Source organism: Canis lupus, chromosome 13, assembly GCF_048164855.1.
Source record: "Canis lupus baileyi chromosome 13, mCanLup2.hap1, whole genome shotgun sequence".
In the NCBI taxonomy this organism is placed as follows: Eukaryota; Metazoa; Chordata; class Mammalia; order Carnivora; family Canidae; genus Canis; species Canis lupus.
In genome coordinates, this window is record NC_132850.1 from 35920172 (window position 1) to 35935155 (window position 14984).

Genomic DNA, 14984 nt, shown 5'->3' on the forward strand with positions numbered 1-14984 from the left:
GAATGGGAAGGCATCAAATAAGTTGTAGTTATAGCTAATTAATAAGGAACCAGGATTTGTACCAAAGTCTAAGCTTTCAGTCTTTATCTTATTCCCTTGATCCAATAAGCCCCTGAATGCTTCATGCACTTTCCTATTACAGTGTATTCAGGGCCTGCCACTTCCCCATCCCTAGCATGGCCTCTGGGGCCTCCACCCCAAATTACTTTTCCTTTTTTTTTTTTTTTTTTATTTATTTATGATAGTCACACACAGAGAGAGAGAGAGGCAGAGACACAGGCAGAGGGAGAAGCAGGCTCCATGCACCGGGAGCCCGATGTGGGATTTGATCCCGGGTCTCCAGGATGGTGCCCTGGGCCAAAGGCAGGCGCTAAACCGCTGCGCCACCCAGGGATCCCCCAAATTACTTTTCAAGGACTAGTTCAGATATTGCCTCTTCCACAACGCTACCCCCACTTCCATGCTCAGTTAGAACCGATTGCTTCTTTTTTGCTCTACACAAAATCTGCATTTCCCCCTTTAACAGTGCTTATTCTGCTATATCTAAGTGTAGAACATGTGGCACCCCGCTATACTGAAGCCTCAAAGGGACACAATGTCTAATAAGCCAATTGTGTCCTGCCCCACATTCCTTCCTCAATAGGACCTTAGTCTCTGTTGCTCAATCAATGGTAGACAAACAGCCAACTGGGGTAGCCAGTTGTCCCTCATGTTTACATTTGCTCAGCTATTGGAGATGACAAGATCAAGGAGAACCTGCCACTGAGGTTATTCAGGACTGTTTTCAAGACAGACTGGACTGCATGCAGTTCAGGTCTCATGATTCATGTGAAAGATCAAACATTCAGAAAACTGATGTGTTTCATGGCTTTCTGTTGCTCCAAATAGCAAATGACAAATATTAACCCCCACAAGGTACAGAATACACAGGTGTACTCCCTTCCTCCCTGGGGCACCATCAGAACTGTGGCTGAGAATCCACGTGTCTGCTCCTTCTAACACACCGTGTTTTAACTCAATCCATTATTCGTGAGGGCATAAGGATGCAGTCTTATACTGCGTTAAATGAAAAACTTAAAAAATATGTTTACTGCCCCACCAACATTATCAAGTATAATTCCCTGTCCCTTTGGAAATCATAATTCAATAGAAGGTACCCACAAAAATCAAGGAGTCCCTTTATCCTACAAAGTTTAAGAAGGCAATGATTTGTTTTAAAGGACAAAAGCAGACCTCAAGAAGAACGGGTCCAAGAGAAAGCAGGATCCTGGCAAAATAGTACAGATTAATTTTAAAGACGGAAGAAACCAGTTAAAGACTGAAGCATTACATAATTTCCTATACACTTCACATACATTATTTTATTTTTCCTCTCAAGAATATGAGATTAGGATAATTACTCCAACTTTACAGACAGAAAAAGCAAGTGGCTTGTCTGAAGTCATAAAGCCAGTAAGCAGCAGAGCTGTAACTCCCGCTGGCTCCAAGGTCTGCTGCACTCTAACATCTCCATCTTTTACCAAGAGCCTGCTGCGATATGCAGACCCTTTACTAGACACAAACACGTCTCCCACACCCTTACAACCCCTAAGATTTGGTTTACATAAATCACTATGTCTCCATTAAATACTGCACAGTGAAAAAAATATGTATGGGAGAGAAACCAGAAGAGCAATAGTAACAAACGGTTTTAGGCAGCTTTTGGGGCCACTACGCAATTACTAGAGATGTTCTCAATCTGACATTAATAAGTCAGAGAAGAAACTAGCTTAAATCCCAAGATATCTTGAACAAAATATGTAGGCTGCTTCTGTTTTAACCACTAACGATGATTCTCAACACCAGTGAAACATGCCAGTTTGCACATAAAGTCCCTCTTCTGGTTAAAGCCCTGGTAGGTATATAATCATTAGAGGCTCTGCTACCAAGATGAAGGCAAGAGGAGGCTTCCTTCTCCCGGAGCCACAGCGGTTTAAAAGCACTGAAGATCTGTATTTCGGTTAGAGGATAGTCCTCTAGGAACACATTGTTTTGTAATCTGGGGAAAAAAGGAAAACTACAAAGAACGTAATTGAATTGTGGATTGTGATTTTTAAGATAAACACTATCCCGTGACCTTTCTTAGACCTATATTTGGGCTGACAATAGCCTTCCAGGGCCTACTCAAAACACTTGCAAGCCACCAGCCAGCTGAGATTCATAGGAAAGGCCCAATTCCAAGGCCATGTGTACCTACACAGAAGTTAATTCTATCATGTTGGTAGCATCCGTTAGTGGTTAAAAGCAGATTCAGAGCCAGACCACGCAGGTTCAAATCCCAGCTCTACCATGTGAAACATATCATCATAGCAAGTTGCTTATTCTACACCCCAGTTTCCTCATCTGTAAAATGGTGACAACAGTACCTACTTCACAGGGCGATCGTGAAGATTAAATGAATGAATGTTTGTGAAGTGCTTGGAACAGGGCTTGGTGCAGAGTTAGGTGCTCTTTTCTGACATACCTCAGAAAAGTCCAGAGCCAAGAGCCACAATGCTGCCTTCACCGTGATTAAGGTCTTCAGGAGAAGCTGATAATACCCTCACTACCCTGCTTCATGGAATCTGCTTGTGTATGCACGTGGAGATGTAGGGGGAGAAAAGACAAGCAAGGTCTCAAAGCACACAGGAGGCCCCTGCAGAATTAAGTTTCAATGAACTTGAACTGAGCGGTAAAGAGAATTTTTCAAAAGATGCCTATTTACCCAAAAATATCTAGTATTTGAGTGATTTCATCCAACTTTTGAAAAGGTACAAGACCTCACATGACTAAAACTTAAAACCTCAGAATCTGGTCCTTAAGTTTTTAAATCCATATCATTAGTCTTCTATGTTGCTATGTTGGTGAAACTAGAACTCTAAATAAGGCCCTAAAGAGAGAGGTCTGACATTTCCCTAAGTCTCTAAGCAAAATAAGGAAAAAATGTATTAGAAAACCTCATGTAATGACTATAACTTGCTACTTCCTGTAAAAATACTCCTAAACTAATTCTTGAGTGTTATGTCACAGAAGCTGGTTTTCACAGATGCATGGGCTGTGTTTTTTGTTTTGTTTTTGAACCAGGCTGTAGGTAATTCCATGACCTTCCCTATCAGTGGCATCATTCTCTAATTCTACCCAGGTTCTCTCTCCACCCCTGACTCAAGCTGTCACCAGATCCTGTTACTTCTCTGCCCAATAATTTCTCCCTAGATTGACCCTTCCTTGCTATCCCCAGATCCCCCATGTCCTACCTCACTTAAACAGGCTGCACTGCACTCAGTGTTTCAGGGCTTCAACCCAGCCATGGAGAGTCATTACAGTCATCTTCTAAACTTCTACTTTCTTCCTGTTACAACACTGTCTAGGATGTACAATGGCTCTTCCTCTAATAAAGCAATTGGGTTCTTCCTCTTGCTGGCACTTAATCCCTGAGTGATGTTTCCTCTTCCAAATATTCTAGGTCCCCATCCTTCCTTGTACCACCTTCCTGAGAGACCTTAACACCAGTGTGCCCGACACATCTCTGCACTTTCTTTCCACCTCAATACTTACATCATTCCTTTCTGGGCATACCCTTTCCAAGACCTTGATCTAATCCAGATCCTACCACCCCTTCAAGATTTCTTCCAGGAGGCCTTTCCAAGGAACCCCTACCCATGTTACTTTCTCTCCTTCCTGATCCATTCTGGCTCTTATTAATACTGTTGAGAGGGGCCCTACTTGTTTTATCCTTCTTGCTGGATTTTTAGGTTACTGAAAGTATTCGTTTTAGATGTCATACAATACTCAGAACTAGCAGTATCACTCAGTAGCGAATACTTAATGTAACTATCTCTATACTGCTCTTCTGAAGGAGATCCACACTAATATGTATCTACAATAAACATACGTATATATGTGTATGCATGTATACACAACGTATCTGCAACTGAAACAGGTTTTATGAAATAATACTTATCTTTACTACATGCAACCCAACTATAAGCACAGTTTTAAAAAGAGACGTAGCTCATTTTTTGGACCACTGCATATTGGAAATCATAATTTTGTTAGGGTATGTTAGTTTTATTATGTAGAAAAACTCCTTGTTTTTATATACATGTCAGAAACAAAATACCTTGATGTCTGCAGGTAACTTACTTTGAAACATTACACACACACTATAAAAAAGTAAAAATGAAAAGTTTAAGTATTGAATCTGGATAAGGAAGATGGGTATTTGCTGCACTCTTCCTTCTACTTTTCCATATAAAAATATAAAATGATAGTTGTTATGCATTAAATTCATTCCATGACCAATAAATGAGATTTAATCCTGTTTGAAAAATAGTGCTTTATAATTTATAATTGGGGAAAAATATAAGCCACATGTTTCTGCGTTTGATAATTATATTTAAGGAGGCTCTAACATACCGGAGAATGTTTTATGGTTACTTCCGGGCCCGTGGAGTAAAGAAAGGTTACTTCCTGGCCAGTGGGGTAATAAATTTTCCATTGCTGAGTTTACTAATCTCTCCTGTAACACTCTATGAAACTTTCTATGAATCATTACTACCTTAGCAGCGAGGTATCTGATCAAGGACAGTTTTTTACTTGCAAAGATCACTGAGTGGTGCTTACCTTTGACTTCTCATCCTAGGTAAAAGCTCTGGGGTTTTCTTTTTTTTTTTTTTTAGCTCTGGGGTTTTCATTGAAGCTTTAAAAGGACTACACCTGCAAACAGCAAAAGGCCAAGACAAGGCACTGACACTGCAAAAGTCAGAATAAGCATGTGTACTGATTAAAACTCTTCTCTTCCTTCTTCCTTAAAAATTGGTTCTTATCAAAGAATAAATTTCATAAACACAGTAACATCTGTTACTGATACTAACAGGGAAGTGTCACAGATGAATGAATTGAATCTTTAGATAATTGACATTCTTAACCATTTAAGGGCCAGCACTTTTAAGTCTTGCTGATGAAGGATTTCTAAATCTCTAACTTCCCAAGACTACGTTCCTAGTGACCGGGATCATCCACATGAGCGGGTTTGAACTGTGACAGAGCACAGCCGTGGTTTCTTCCTGACCCTGGTCAGTCGGGGGATCTGGGGGTCTAGATAGCTCTCCAGTCGTAGGTCCCTCACTTGAGAAAACAAGGTGGCTGAACTCTGCTATGAGCAGGTCTGGGAGGCTGGCAGCCCTCAGTACATACCAAGTAATAGCCCAAGTGTGGATTCTTCCTTATAATGAAGCTTACTCACCAAAATGAACATGAAGCAAAAAAGCAGTTAAAACCCACATGCAAGGCAGCCCGGGTGGCTCAGTGGTTTAGCACTGCCTTCAGCCCAGGGTGTGATCTTGGAGACCGGGGATCAAGTCCTGCATCAGGCTCCCTGCATGGAGCCTGCTTCTCCCTCTGCCTGTGTCTCTGCCTCTCTCTCTCTGGGGCTCTCATGAATATATAAAAATCTTAAAAAAAAACAAAAAAACAAAAAAAAACCTACATGCAGGAAATAACAAGAATGAACAGCTGAAGCACCTGGTGGTGGGGGGCTCAGTCAGTTGAGCATCTGACTCTCGACTTTGGCTCAGGTCACCGTCTCAGGGTGGTGGGATTGAGCCCCGCTTGGCAGGGAGTCTGCTTAGTCTCCCTCTCCCTCTGTTCATCAGTCCCCTAAAATAAATAAATCAATATTTTTAAAAAATGACAGCTATTAATGCAGCATAGATGAATCTCGGTCACACTTAAAGAAACCCTATGCAAAAACATCCACACTATAGGATTCTTCTGATCTGGAGGTCGGAACCGTGGTCAGTAACCCTGGCTGGGAAGCAGGGGTAGGGAGAATGATGTGCCAGGAGGTGGTACAGGGAGCACACAACGCTGGTGCGGGCGGGGGCCATGCAGTGTGCACACAGGGAAAAATCATCCAACTGTACATTTAAGATGTACCCACTTTACTGCAAGTTATTCCCCCAAACAGTAAAAAATAAAATACAAAAAAAATTCAGACAACAAAAATACAGCGGCTGTCAAAATTACTATAACTTCGCAGGATCAAAGACATTGCAGATACTCAATAAGTGAATGGTGATGAACATACTGTAGTGCTCAGTTCTAGCTCTTAATCTTTAACTTCCTTAGTGCGGCAAATTCATACTGCATTTTGTCAGGTCCTTAACATTTTTAAAGTTTCTGAAACTTTCAAGATACCACCTAATAAATGCTCATTGTTAGTTATAGAATACAAAAGAGCAAATGTACGAAACACAGAGAAAACAGAGAAATCTGTATGGCGTATTAGCAAAATACTAATATCTGCTGCATGACTAAACATACCAGATTTAGATACAAAGATATTTAATCTTAAATTCTGCAAAATGCAGCAACATCCAAAACAATTGTTGATGCCGATTGCACATGCCCTGGTTCATTACATAATGGTTATTTAGAAAGCCAATGTTTCTCAAATTTAACTAAAAGCACACAAAGTACAATTAGAGCTTATTCACTTACTTAAGCCAAATATTTTTATGATAGCCAATGGAATTGACTAATTCAGGTTAATGGAACTGATAGTTAATGGAATTGATTAATTTAGGTTCCAAACCAAGCCCCCAAAATATATATTCTTCACTCAAAAAAATGTTTTTCTGGGTATCTTTTGTGAGCCAGGCACTATGCTAAAAGTGCCAGAGTCAGAAAGGTGAATATAACAAACTCTGCCGCAGGAGCTGTTTGGACAGGCTGATGCAAGAACTACATGGAAGAAGGTAATAAGTACTATAAGGGATAAAAAGGCAGAAATAAGTAACCAGAAGCCTTCGGTGAGACAACTTCTAAGAGGATGATACTTGATTTGGACACAGAAGAGGAGGCTCAAAAATCAGCCAAAAGAACCTAGCGAGGAGCACAACACGTCCATAGCGCCAAGAAGCAGAGTATTTGGGAAACAAATGGTTTCTTGAGGTGTCTGGAATTTAGAAGGACTGAATGGGTTGTTCTAAATCAGGGTACAGTTGAGGGCTGGGGCAATAAACAGAGGTGTAGGGCAAGTATTTCTAAAAGGCAGAGGCATGAGACAATACAGACAGCCTACAGCTGGCTCTGTAAGCCGCGCTAGTCCTGACAATTTACCATGTAGGCAAGGGAAAGCCAGGGTTTTAAAAGTGGTGATTTTTTTTGAATCATACAAATATTGAGAAATAGGGGTGCTGGGTGGCTCAGTCAGTTGAGGGTCTGACTCTTGGTTTCTGCTCAGGTTGTGATCTCAGGGTCCTGAGATGGAGCCCCGCGCATCAGCTCTGTGTTCAATGGGGAGTCTACTTGTGTCTCTCCCTCCCCTTCTGACCCTCCCCTTGTGTGAGCGCCACATGCACTCTCACTCTCAAATAAAACCTTTAAAAAAAAATATATATATATATATATACTGAGAAGTAGAAATTTTGAGATATCAAAAAGCTTAGGGAGAAAAAAATCACCCATAAAACGCTCCATTATATACACTGTTTAGATTCTTAACTTTTTAAAAACACAGAACTGTGGTTATACTGTACATAGGGACTTCAGATACAGTTCAAGTGCTGTGTACACATTGACATAAGAAGGATCCATTAATCTGTAGGATTTGGTCAATATATGCCTGTATGCTCACACGTCATCACATATCAACACTAAGTGGCAGAGGCCACAGGAGATGCAGCAATCGTATAACCAAATCCACTATTTAAAAAAAAAAATCATTTGAAGCTAAGGACAGCTGAGTTCTCACCTACAATAATAATATCCATCCCATGAGAGGAAATCAGGCACTTTGCCTCATAAATACATGACATAATTTATCCCATCGCTATTTCTCTCTCTTCTGGAGGCTTAAGAGGCCAAACACATTCCAGTGATTGCAGTCCTGGAGCTTTTTATCAGAGGGCTCCACAGATTACAAAGGGCAAAAAAAAAATTTTTTTAGAGTTTAATTACATTCATGAGAGACAGAGAGAGGCAGAGACGTAAGCAGAGAAGCAGGCTCCTTGCAGGGAACCCGATGTGGGACTTGATCCCGGGACTGCAGGCTCATTACCTGAGCCAAAGGCAGATGCTCAACCACTGAGCCACCCAGGTGCCCCCAAAGGGCAAAGTTTTTAACAAAATGAAAGAAAAGGCAGGAGTTCAAGCCTTCGTTGAAGGCTACGATTCCTTTGGTCTTTTATTTGTGGAATGAAAAGTGAAATCCTTCAATGTATGCCCAAGTTGTATTCTGCTCACTCTAAGCCACAGTTGGAAAATATCCCAGATTCTTTTGACAGTAGGAAAGCACCACAGTATACCTAAGCACACTGTAGATCTATTATGACTCAAATTCTATCTGGAAAAAAAAAATTTTTTTTAAACCAAATTAGTAAAAGCGGGCGGAGGGGGGGGGGAGGAAGGCATGTGAAGGATAGAAAGCTAACTGGAAACGTTTCAATGTCAGATGCTTTTCTCTTCCCTGGCAACTGTAATGAACCAAATCCTGAGTCCATACCTGGCCCAGAGCCCTAACTTCCCAAAGAGACCACAAGAACTCAGGACACTTGTTTTGAGCTTACTACAGAACTGCCTATGTGCAATTACTGCTAGAAAACTTATTAATGCTCAGTCAGAAGACTGCCTTTCTTAAGAGGCTTTACTCATGGTTCCCTGAGATAACCAATGATGAAGTTTTTTTTTTTTTTTTTTTTTTTGCCTACTATTAGGAAAGCTGATGACTCCAAGGGCTGCTAACGATGTAACAATATTTCAATGTGGTGTCCTTTATTAATTCAACTGAGTCCACCTACCTTATTCAGCATTTCAAAATGTTAAAGAACCATCTGTTCAAGATTTGCCAACTGAGAACATTATGAAACCTCATTCAGCCCAAGACATTACCCTGAATTTGATGAACTGAAATGTCTTTGATTTCTAAACTTGATGATGCTTCTGTCATTCATTACTTTAGATATTATGAACGATGTTCTCTTAAGAAGGCAACGTAGATATATATCTGTAAGTGCCACAATCCCTGTGTCAGAGAAAAAAAATGCTCAACTGCTTTTCATCCTGGATAAACATGGAGTCAACAATCAGTGAATATACATTTCATATTACAGGACTGACTCAAAGTGTTCAATCATATCTAATCAGAGGCAAGAGTATGTTTATCTTATTAACAGGCAAATTTTTCAAAGGAACAAAACTTTATATATAAACAGTGGGAAAGTGACAAACATAATGAGGTAAAATTAAATAACAAGCAGATTTGGGCACCATCACTTATTTTCCACTTCTACAACATCATTCATCAAACATTTTAATAATCCTTGCCAAGTATTCCTGTCCAAACCTGGGGAGATGATTATCTGAAAGCGTCACAAGTCTACTCTGAATGTCACACTGAGCAACTGACTGGCATTCAGTCTTTAGAACTCCTTGCTAATTCTTTCCTCCCCACTACCCATCACATCACTAAATTCTCTTTCTTTCTTGACAATCAACCCAACTCCCAGCCCCTCCCTTCTCTCCAACACTTGCTACCTAGTGCAGGTCTTCAATGCCTCACCCCTGGACCACTGAGCCCACCTCCTACAGCATCTGACTGTCTCAGAGTGCCCCTCTCGGACACAGCGTCACACAGGATGCCTACAGGATGCAGCCTAAATTCATTTCATTGGAAATTAAGTCCCTCTGTGTCTTGACCTCAAACCTGTCTCTCTGGGTTTCATATTTGGACTCTTAACTCAACCAACTGGCCTGATCCAGACGAACTTTGATCAGGTCAAAAAGACATGCCCACGTTATTTCTACAGGCTCACCCCAGGCAGGCAGTGTCAGCAACCTTCCACCTCTACCATCTACTTGGTGCCTGCCCACCAATGGGATAGGTATGTAACATATTTTGTCTCTAGTGCTCACCTCAATTCTACAGATTATGTTTAGTCTATTATGAGTACCACGGAAGTCAAGGACTTTGACAAGGTCACAAACCAGAAAGTAATGAGCCAGAGTTCCAACTCAGCTCTGGGGTCCACAGCCTGCATTTGTTCTAGAACCTTGGGCTTCAACTACCAAACTCAACTTTTTACCTCCCAAAACCACAGGGTTCCCTCAGTCTGGCTCAGACTAACCTTTTCCACACAAAGTCACTTCTTAACACCTCTAATCTAGAAATCAGCGCTCACTCAGAACTCCTGCTGCTCTGGGTTTCTTCCTGTAGCACTAAATCCTTTACTGCCTCATATTATTACTGATTCTTTCCCCATCTTTCTTGCAGTCCTGGAGCCTTACAATTTCTTTTGAACATAGTAGGCACTCAGCTGTCTTATAACAGAGTTGTTTTGTACTTAGCTATTTCCTGTGGGTGAAATTCCGTATCAGGTATGATAATTTCAGTAGCTGAATAAAAGAAATTCAATAATAAGGGCCCTTCTGAGCTCACAAACTAAAAGGATCGGATGAAATTTTAGTGGCTTAAATATGTTATCAAAGACCCAAGCTCTATCCATTTTTTCTTTCCACTACCCCTAGGACATCTGCTTGTTCCCTCACGGAGGCAAAAGAGCTACTGTGGTTCTAGGAATCACATGTAGACAATTTCTGGCTCTAGACAAGTTATAATGCTTTTTCTTTCACATTTTATTAGGGAGGAAAACATTTTCCAGAAACTCCTCAGCAGATTTCCTCTTAGGTGCCTTTGGTCAGGACTGAGTCATATGTCCGTGCACTAGTCTGTGGAAACAAGATCTGGCATTTTCAGCCTCTACTGTAGGAGCTGGCTCAGCCAGCCAAAGAGAAACAAAAAGAGAAGGTGCTTGTACAGGCAACCTAGTGTTTGCAAACACTACTGTTAGACAAATATTAATGCAATGGTAAGCTCTATACAAAGAAACTCTTCCATAGCCAAACAGATGAATTATCATAAAAGAAATTTGCTAATCAGGGGATGCCAAAGTGGTTCAGTTAGTTGGGTCTCCAACTCTTGATTTGGCTCAGGTCATGATCTCAGGGCCATGTGATGGAGCCCTGCATCAGGCTCCACACGCAGTGGGAAGTCTGCTTCAGATTCTCTTCCTCTGGCCCTCCCTCCACTCACATGTATGTGCAAGTGCTCTCTCTCAAATAAATAAATAAATAAATAAATAAATAAATAAATAAATAACATCTTTAAAAAAGTTTGCTCATCAGGTATAACACTCCCATTATCATACGGTGTCAACTATACTACAGGTGGGAGAGAACAGAGCTGGAATCCCTCAGTTTTTTAGGCAGGAACTTGTAAATACATTCCTTTCTCTCACAAACTTAAATATCACAATCTCTACCACCACAATGGTCACCACAGGGAAGGAAGGGCAAGGAGGAAAAAGAACCTAGCTCTTTTGAGCTTCCATACAGTTCTCCAAGGAAGTATAAAAGGCAATAAAGAAATAGGCAAATAAATAAAGAGATTTAAAGAACAGAAGTGATATCCAATAAATTCAGATCTTTGCCTCTTTTCCTTATTCTTTGCTGCTGATAACAGAAGAATCTCCTTGCACCACCTCCACCACTATGATCTATTTCCAATTCTGGAATCAGCACAGACCTCTATCAAATGTGGAACCACCAAAGAAAATTCTAGTACAATGGAAAACAATGCAGCCACTAAAATGGAGGTCAATGTGAATGGGCTACCACAGAAAGCTATCCAAGCTGAACTGTTAGGGAGAAAAGAAAGATGCAGAGCTAGGTCTATAAACGTTTGTGCTTTAAAAGAAGTACAGTGTTGGGGGTTTTAAATATATAAATACAAGGGTACTCTAGTTGTATGGAAAATCCTAGGGGATCCCTGGGTGGCTCAGCGGTTTGGCACCTGCCTTCGGCCCAGGGCGTGATCCTGGAGTCCCAGGATCAAATCCCACATCAGGCTCCCTGCATGGAGCCTACTTCTCCCTCTGCCTATGTCTCTGCCTCTCTCTCTGTGTCTCTCATGAATAAATAAATACAATCTTTAAAAAAAAATATCTTAGAAACTGTGAATGGTAGTCATCTCTAGAGAACAGGGCTGGGAATCTGAGGACAGAGATACATTTTGCTTTATATTCTTTTTTGGTAGAGTTTCTCTCTTTGCAATTTTCAGATCTTAATAAAGTTCCCAGTGTTTGTACCCTCCAACTGAGACTAATATGCAAATACCTTTAAAATTTCATTAGCACACTTAAGATACTTCCTTGTCTCCTCTTAGGCCCTAAGATTTTACTAATAGCAAAATAACATTTAAAAAAAATAGCAAAATAACTGGCCTAACTATTCAGGCTGGTAAGCAGAAGAGAGTCACGGAATGAGTATGTGGTGACTATTTGCATATAGCTCATGTGGCTCTTGAGGGCTAGACTGTTTTTGTGATTCTCAGATTTTAAAGTCTGGTTTTGCCCTTCAAAAATGGTTTCTGCAAACAACTACAAAAAAACAGGAAGGCTATCTCCTTAGGGTTAAAGTTTCTCAGGAGCTAAAAAAGGATAGGACTACTTCAATGTAAAAACATTTTTTGATGGTTCCAGAATTTAAACAAAGCAATGCTGACATTACAAGATATATTTAAAATGTTTACATTTAATGACTTCTTAAAACATCAAAAATTGTTTGGCACGTACCTTAGAGACTCAGAAATCCATTTCTAGAACTGCCCATGTTGAGAAAGTGTATTAAACATGTTCAAAGCGGCGATGTTCACACACCACCACCACCACCACCACCACCACCCAGAAATAACCCAAAGGTCTACAGGCAATAGAATGAATATATATATACCAAGTGCATTTGTACAGTGGTATGAGATGAACCAAAGCTATAAGAATTAAAAAAGATAAATCTTAAAAGAAGCAAATCAAAGAAAACCACATACAATATGAATTCCACTCTCTAAAGATCAAGTGCAGGCCAACTCCTATTTAGGTATAAACACATAGGTGGTGAAATGATAAAGTAAGGGAATGGTTAACACGTACATGTACAGCATGACCTCTTGGGAGGAGGGGAGGCTTATGATAGAGGGTTATGCAATCAGGGAAAAAGTCATAGGGTCAAGTTCAATTTCTTACCCTGGGTTTTTAGGTGCAGGAGTGTTTCATGTTATTTTTTAAATGGATTGTCTTTTATGTGTAATATTTCACAATTTACAAACATTTAAAAATAAAAACCCTGGGGTAAGTTACATAGTATAATAAACTGTGGGTATGCATCTGTGTTTAAGTTACTTGATAAGTTAACATCTGTTTTTTAATCCTACTGGTCTATCTCTGGCTCTGTACTTAATTCCTGGGTAATGATGTTAAAGTCTAAATTTGAGGGCCTACTTAACTTGTGATCTGGACTTAAAGGCCTCTGGGTCACCACCTGCAGTGGGGCCCAACTTGGTCTTCCTGGGTCACATCCCAAAGTGTAAAGGATGTAGTCAAGGCAGAGAGACTCTCAATTTCCCACAGGTTACAGATGAACTTGGAGGCAGCCTGCAAATTAACCTTGCTTGCACTTGAGACAACCCACTCTTCCTGGGCCAGCTGCAGGACAGGATCCAGGAGGAGGAAGAGCTGGGAGGGGCCTGCCCACATGAGAAGGCTTCTCCTGAAAACCCTTGTCCACAAGCAGTTGGCAAGAGACCCCTCCTTTTGAACAGCCTGTCACAGAAGGCAGTAGTAGTGGTTTTACAAGCAGTTCTCTGTAGTACAGGTGGCAATTTTCCCATTTCATTCCAACTCAAACTGTACATGACCACTTCACTCACAATATTATGAGGCTGGATCCCTGGGTGGCGCAGCGGTTTGGCGCCTGCCTTTGGCCCAGGGCGCGATCCTGGAGACCCGGGATCGAAATCCACGTCGGGCTCCCGGTGCATGGAGCCTGCTTCTCCCTCTGCCTATGTCTCTGCCTCTCTCTCTCTCTCTCTCTCTCTCTCTGTGACTAAATAAATAAAAATTAAAAAAAAAAAAAAAACAATATTATGAGGCTAAGATGCTGTTGTTAGAACAATGGGCCCTCCTTTTTTTTTTTTTTTTAAGTAACAGAAATTTAATCTCTAAGATGTAAAAGATCGAATGATAAGCAGAAAAGTCTTCTAACTTTCCATACCCCTCTTCTAGCCCCAATTATTTGTTTCTAAAGGCTGGGGATCATTACCAACAGGTAGTCCACCTTTGCAATGTTCTAGATCAACCTTTGATACCAAACTAATTGGAAAAAAAATTACTTGAATAAATGTGTTCAAGCATTTTAATGTCTAGGAAATCAAAGAAAGAAAGATTATATATATTTTGTAGCAATGTACAGAAACTTTCCATGGCACGGGCACACCTACAAAGTCACAAATCGAATGTGAATTCCCACGCGATCATGCAGCTCCCAGGGGCAGAACTCTGCTGAGATGGGACATTTCCCACCCCACAGGGAGTCCAGCCTTCGTCACCATGGGGTGGTGGGAGGAGCCCCGGTGGTGCAGATGTACACTTCCCCACTGCCGCTTCCTCTCCCAGCCCACAGCTCGGAGGAGACTGCCACCACACCCGTCTTTCTCACCGTAGACTGACAGTGGCTGACACTGTCCCACAAAATCTGTTTCACGGAGTTTGAAGTTTCCAGGAAAGGGAAGGATATCCACTTGTCAAAGGATCTAGTGCAAAGTTAGATCCAATCCAGTCTGGTTAGAACCAGGATTACTTTCAAATTGCCAGGGAAGTGGGTGGAGAACCAGCTCGTTTCCAGCCAGCAGCTGGCATACTCAAACCCAGGTATTTGTCCATCTCTTCAATCACACGGGCTGCATTTACATTTTGAAAAGGATCTGGCAATACAGGTTTTGGTGGTTCAGTTTAGGCAATTTAAATACCTAGAAACCCACTAGGCAATTAGGGAGGATTCAGGGCAAGGATAAAAATAATTTGCATTTCTTTCAAGCACCTCATAAACTGGTAGTGACCACAAAGCTCTACAAT

The 14984-nt window shown here is 41.0% G+C and overlaps 1 protein-coding gene across 14 annotated transcripts in view; it reads right to left on the minus strand.

The window, feature by feature from the left end:
- Positions 1-14984, minus strand: part of TMCC3 (transmembrane and coiled-coil domain family 3) — a 271611-nt gene that overhangs the window by 33401 nt on the left and 223226 nt on the right. The window lies entirely within an intron of this gene.